The sequence below is a fragment of the Lethenteron reissneri genome, chromosome 10 (genome assembly GCF_015708825.2).
Source record: "Lethenteron reissneri isolate LAM-NWPU_2019-01 chromosome 10, ASM1570882v1, whole genome shotgun sequence".
Classification (NCBI taxonomy): Eukaryota; Metazoa; Chordata; class Hyperoartia; order Petromyzontiformes; family Petromyzontidae; genus Lethenteron; species Lethenteron reissneri.
Window position 1 is genome coordinate 11,181,003 of NC_083788.1, and position 6,052 is coordinate 11,187,054.

The 6,052-nt window shown below is 50.6% G+C and overlaps 1 long non-coding RNA gene across 1 annotated transcript; it reads left to right on the forward strand.

Moving 5' to 3' along the window:
• Window positions 1-770: 770 nt before the first annotated feature.
• Window positions 771-5,510, forward strand: LOC133340687 (uncharacterized). The gene is made up of 2 exons (XR_009754923.1): window positions 771-914; window positions 1,948-5,510. It is a non-coding gene; the product is annotated as an uncharacterized LOC133340687 (long non-coding RNA).
• The last annotated feature ends 542 nt before the right edge of the window (window positions 5,511-6,052 follow it).

Consider the following 6,052-nt stretch of genomic DNA (forward strand, 5'->3'; position numbering starts at 1 on the left):
GAATGGAATAATAAAATAAATACTTTGTAATGTTTACTTTTTATTATTTTATTATTTCCATTATACGTGACCTTACCGAAAAAACCAAGAAGATCCTTTCAAGTTGTTTAAGTTCATTGATTAGGTGTAGCCCTCTCCTTGGTTCTTTCGTTAAAGTCACGTAGAAGGGAAGTAATAAAATAATAAAAATAAAACATAATAAAATAATTCTCACGACGTTTCGGCCACAACGCAAGCAGCCGTCCTTAGGTGAAGAATGATACACTTTAAATCGAAAATTAGGTATAGCCCTGTGAGCCATTCGTGCTCTTGAATCGGGTGCAACCGCAACAAACAGAAAACAAAAACATGAACAAGAAAACATCTTAAAGTGAATATGTGACTTGAGTGCAAACAGAAAAATTCAAGAAAAGACAGCAAAATGTTGCAGAAAAGGCACCGTACACCAACGCTGTGTGCAAAAATCCCAGTGGGATGCAAGTCAAACAACAACCACAAGACAACTTAGATTCAAGGCCATCAGTCTAACTCTGTACTACAACAAACAAACATGGCCAAACCAAAAAACTTTTCGAAAATCACCAAAATAAAGCCATGAAAGCAATGAAACAGTGATTCCCCCCCCCTGCCTCCAATGCCCCTGTGACCGGTACCCCCATGACCCCATGCCCAGTGTCCCCCGTACCGCCGCCCCCACCCCGTGACACTCTGCCCCCCTCCTGCCCCCCCCCCCTGCCCCCCACCGTGCCCCCCACCGTGCCCCCACCGTGCCTCAACAGGGGTTCCATCTCGGGCGCGTGCATGAACCCGGCGCGCGCCTTCGGCCCCGCGGTGGTGAAGAACCTGTGGGAGTCGCACTGGGTCTACTGGCTGGGGCCATTCCTCGGGGGCCTACTCATAGGCGCCCTCGTGCGGTGAGACGCAATGACACACTCGGATTATACATGCAGCACACACTCACACATCATACATGCAGCACACACACACTCATTATACATGCAGCACACACACACATTATACATGCAGTACACACACACTCATGTTATACATGCAGCACACACACACTCACATTATACATGCAGCACACACACACATCATACATGCAGCACACACACACATTATACATACAGCACACACACACTCACATCATACATGCAGCACACACACACATGATACATGCAGCACACACACACAAACATCATACATGCAGCACACACACACATCATACATGCAGCACACACACACTCACATCATACATGCAGCACACACACACACTCACGTTATACATGCAGCACACACACTCGGATCATACATGCAGCACACACACATCATACATGCACACACATCATACATGCAGCACACACACATCATACATGCAACACACACACTCGGATCATATATGCAGCACACACACATCATACATGCAGCACACACACACACATCATACATGCAGCACACACACACATCATACATGCAACACACACACACTCACATCATACATGCAGCACACACACATCATACATGCAACACACACACACTCACATCATACATGCAGCACACACTCATGTTATACATGCAGTACATACAAAAGACAAAGATCCCCCGGGTAGCTTTAACGAACTGTTGGGCCAAGTGCTGTTAGCGAGGAGACCGGCACAACACGCGAGGGGGTGGGGGGTGGCCAACACCACGCCCGGCCGCCTTTGTCTCCCCAGTGGCGCTGCTTATGCTACGGCACCGCACGCACCGGCTACTCAACTCGAGGCTGAGTCGACCTAGGGGAGGCGCAGGGCCATGGCCTAGCGGGTGTTGGTGGCCGCGAGCGGGACTCGGGAACTCGGGTCTGACCCCACTGCTGCGCCACCGCTCTCCTCTCCACGCCACGCGTCGTACAGCGAACGAAAGTTCAATTCGTGACAATTTTGTTGACTTTCAACTCCTACGCAGGCTGCTGCTGGGCGACAGACGACGCCGAATCCTGTTCAAGTGAAGAGGAGGAGGACGCGCACGACCGTCCCGCCCGCAGGTCAACTCAGCCTGAAATCACTCACGGCCGACATCAGTGGCGAATATTCCGAACCGATGGGGTGGAGGGGGGGCCTCCTCCCTAAGGTCATGCTCCTTGGTGCGGTGTGGCTGCTGAAAATGGGTAAAAAAAAACCTGAAAAGAACATCGGCTACGGAGAGACAAAGGCGGCCGGGCGTGCTTTGCTGCCCGGATGCACCAGAACCTTAATAGGTGCTCGCTAACAGCGCTTAACTCGGCCGTCCTTGAGGGCGAACGGGACATATTCTACTCTTGTATATAACACGCGAATGCACACACAGATATCAACTTTTATATACGTGACATATATATTTCGAAAATTAGCTTAATGCTCATTAAACATTATTTGTATTGAACCCACGTCAAGCCATAAGCGGTGGGGGAGGGGTGGGTTGGGGTGGGGCGGTGTAATGATTAATCGAATCGTACCAATTCTTATGGATTCCGCGTGCGCGTGGCGGATTGAGACCATCCGATTCAAATAATCGAATCGAGGACAGATCCTCCGATAAATAAATCACGGGCTCCCAATTCGTGTGCATCGCAACTCACGCACGCGAGTTCATGTACATTCATGTAAAAAAAGAAAGACAAAGATCCCCCTTAAAGGCTCGACACGCTTGTGGGGCAAGTGCTGCTCTCGCGCACTTTTATATCTACATACACACACGTACTATGCCTTCATGCAGCAGTGGACTGACCACGGCTGATGATTTGAACGCTCGGACAAATAAGTGAGGAAGGACCATTGCCCGAAAACGTCGCCTGTTATACATCCAGGCAGTGGTTATTGCGAACGGTCGTGTGTTTATTGTTACACCACTGGCCACACAGCGTCACCAACTATTTAGCAAATGTTGTTTACCAGGCGAGACCAGGCCACAGACGATAGCTTAACGGAGTGGAGACATCTTTGGCAGCCAACTAATCTAAACGCGCGACGTTGACTCTAAATGTAGAAGGGGGAAAACCGGAGGCCCCGGAGAAAAATCCACGCGACCACGGGGAGAGAGAGAGAGAGACACGCAAACTCCAAATATACAGCAGCAGGCATCGTCAGGGTCGGGGTCGAACCCACGACCTCCTGCGTACCAGGCGAGGTAGTTAACATCTCCGAGCCACCGTGATGATGATGATGATGAGAGAGAGACACGCAAACTCCCAATATACAGCAGCAAGCATCGTCAGGGTCGGGATCGAACCCACGACCTCCTGCGTACCAGGCGAGGTAGTTAACATCTCCTAGCTACCCTGATGATGATGGTGAGAGAGAGACGCAAACTCCAAATATACAGCAGCAGGCATCGTCAGGGTCGGGATCGAACCCACGACCTCCTGCGTACCAGGCGAGGTAGTTAACATCTCCTAGCCACCGTGATGATGGTGAGAGAGAAAGACGCAAACTCTAAATATAAAGCAGCAGGCATCGTCAGGATCGGGATCGAACCCACGACCTCCTGCGTACCAGGCGAGGTAGTAAACATATCCTAGCCACCGTGATGATGGTGAGAGAGAAAGACGCAAACTCTAAATATAAAGCAGCAGGCATCGTCAGGATCGGGATCGAACCCACGACCTCCTGCGTACCAGGCGAGGTAGTAAACATATCCTAGCCACTGTGATGATGGTGAGAAAGAGAGAGAGACGCAAACTCCAAATATATAGCAACAGGCATCGTCAGGGTCGGGATCGAACCCACGACCTCCTGCGTACCAGGCGAGGTAGTTAACATCTCCTAGCCACCGCGGCGCTCAGTAAGGCAGTGTTTCACCTCCCGTGGGAAGCTCCACATCATACACAAAAGCAAAACATACACAAGGGTCGGAAACAAGAAAATCAATCCGTCTCTCCCCAAATTCAAAAATCGACCCCCAGTGAGTTTTAGTTTTCAGTCAGCGGCGAGGGGTCCTGCCGTCTGGCGCGCCCTCTAGCGGACGGCGACATCAGCCGACAGTGGCAGATCGTGGCCCCGGATTCAGCGAAGCGCGGGGCCTCAGCATATGATGTTATAAAGGGGCCTTAAATAAAATAAAAAATACACGTAAATATTAAAACACTAATTATGTAACTTGCGCAGTAAAGTAATTGTATGTTTTTCATTTGCTATACAGCCAAATCATACGACCGATCACTAACCTTAAACACCCAGTCGTTCATAGAAGTTAAAGGCGGTATAGTACTAAACTAATAGAGCAAGTGCAGAATTGATAGCTTGAGAGCATTTAGCGCGGGGCCCTTGAAAGTGCGGGGCCCTTGAAAGTATGTGTAGCTACTTGTGCTACTCGGATAATTATCCTACTCCTCCTCCTGCTCCTACCGTGGGGTGTATTCACTGCAACCTTTTCGTCGTTTGCAGTTTCCACTCTTCCTCTCGCCGTCCCGTCGTGGCAAATGTGCTCACGCAGTGTGCGCCCATCGTCTTTCGAGGCGCCAATCTCTTCCGTGGCATCGTCGTCAAGACATTCTCCGTGACGTCCTCCTCCCTTTCCGGTTCCTTCCAATTTTTTCGAACAGCAACAGTAACAACACCACCACCACCACTTTTCATATCCCTGTCCCGGTTGTTGTTATTGTTGTTGTGGGCCATTCGATAGACGTGTCCACACAGTGACAATCTCCTTCTCATCATCGCGGCGTCGTCATCGTCGTCTTCTTCTTCTGCCACGTGATAGCTTTCTCTACCTCCTCCGGTTAGCGTGGATGGCTCCGTACGGCGCGAAAGAAGTTCAACGTGCACGCATTGTAACAATGGTCACTCATTTTCTTGGTTCTTTCGGTAAAGTCAGCGTCTGTCTTTCCGACAGCCCTGTTCTTCACCTGAGGACGGCTGCTTGCGTTGTGGCCGAAACGTCGTGAGAATTGTATTTTATTATGTTTTAGTTTTATTATTTTATTAAATCCCTTCTACGTGACTTCACCGAAAGAACCAAGAAGATGAATCCCTGCTGCAGTCACGAAAGAAGCTTTACATCGAAATTTAATGGTCACTCATTTCGGGGTCCGGCTTCGACGCAGCAGCGTCACCGCCGTGGCAAATACTTCGTGAATTCGAGTGCCAACGGTGGCACGGGGCAAGCTATTGCATGGATGCGCCTTTACCTTAACGAGCAATTTGTAGCGATACTAGAGGGTGTACACACACGCACGTGCGTTTTTTAAAAATTCGATCATTATTTGGATTTCGTCACGTCGGCAGGCATGTACCTCCTCTCTCTTTTGAAGAACCTCACGGGCCCTTTTTTGTTGTTGTTTAACGCACGGTATGTAATATAGTAAAGTATTTAAGGTTAGTACACACGCAGTATTAACCGGGGCGGACGCGCGTTTCGAACCGCTAAAAATATATATTAACCCTCTACAGCCAAGCGACGAACGCGCGCCACCGTCTGAGCCGCGTCGCCCGTCGCTGTAACGATGTTGACGGATTGTTGATCGGCGTACTAATAAAGGCATCATCAACTCCTTGCCGAGTGATCCCGTTATTCGCCGATGCAATTTTTTTTATCCAATCGATCAAAAGCCGCGTCTCAGCGCCGTTCGAAACGGTCGGCCGCGTGGCCACCGCGTTCGCCGGAATGTAGGACGCACCTATACCCTCATGTAGGTTGTGTTTGCGTCTTACAATACGGTATGTGTGTGTGTGTCTGTGTGTGTGGCTCAAAGCACGCGGCCACAAGGGGGCGATACCACGCGGGTCTCCCTTCACTCACCAGCCCGGCTGGGGGTGCTGATGGGGGGGGGGGGTGCTGATGGGGGGGGGGGGGGGTGCTGATGGGGGGGGTGCTGGTGGGTGGGGCTGATGGGGGGGGGGGCAAGGACGGTAGAACACCCGGCCAGGTCGAGAAACTCTCCAAGACCAATGACCCTCAAGTATTTACCCGGGGTTATAAGACTCTCCGAGGGAGGTTTAAAGAGGCACTTCTTCCCCAACGAGACCTGCCTCCGTTTGCGTGTGAACGCTGTTGGGGCAAGCGCTGTTGGCGAGCGCCCGTGGAGGCCGACACC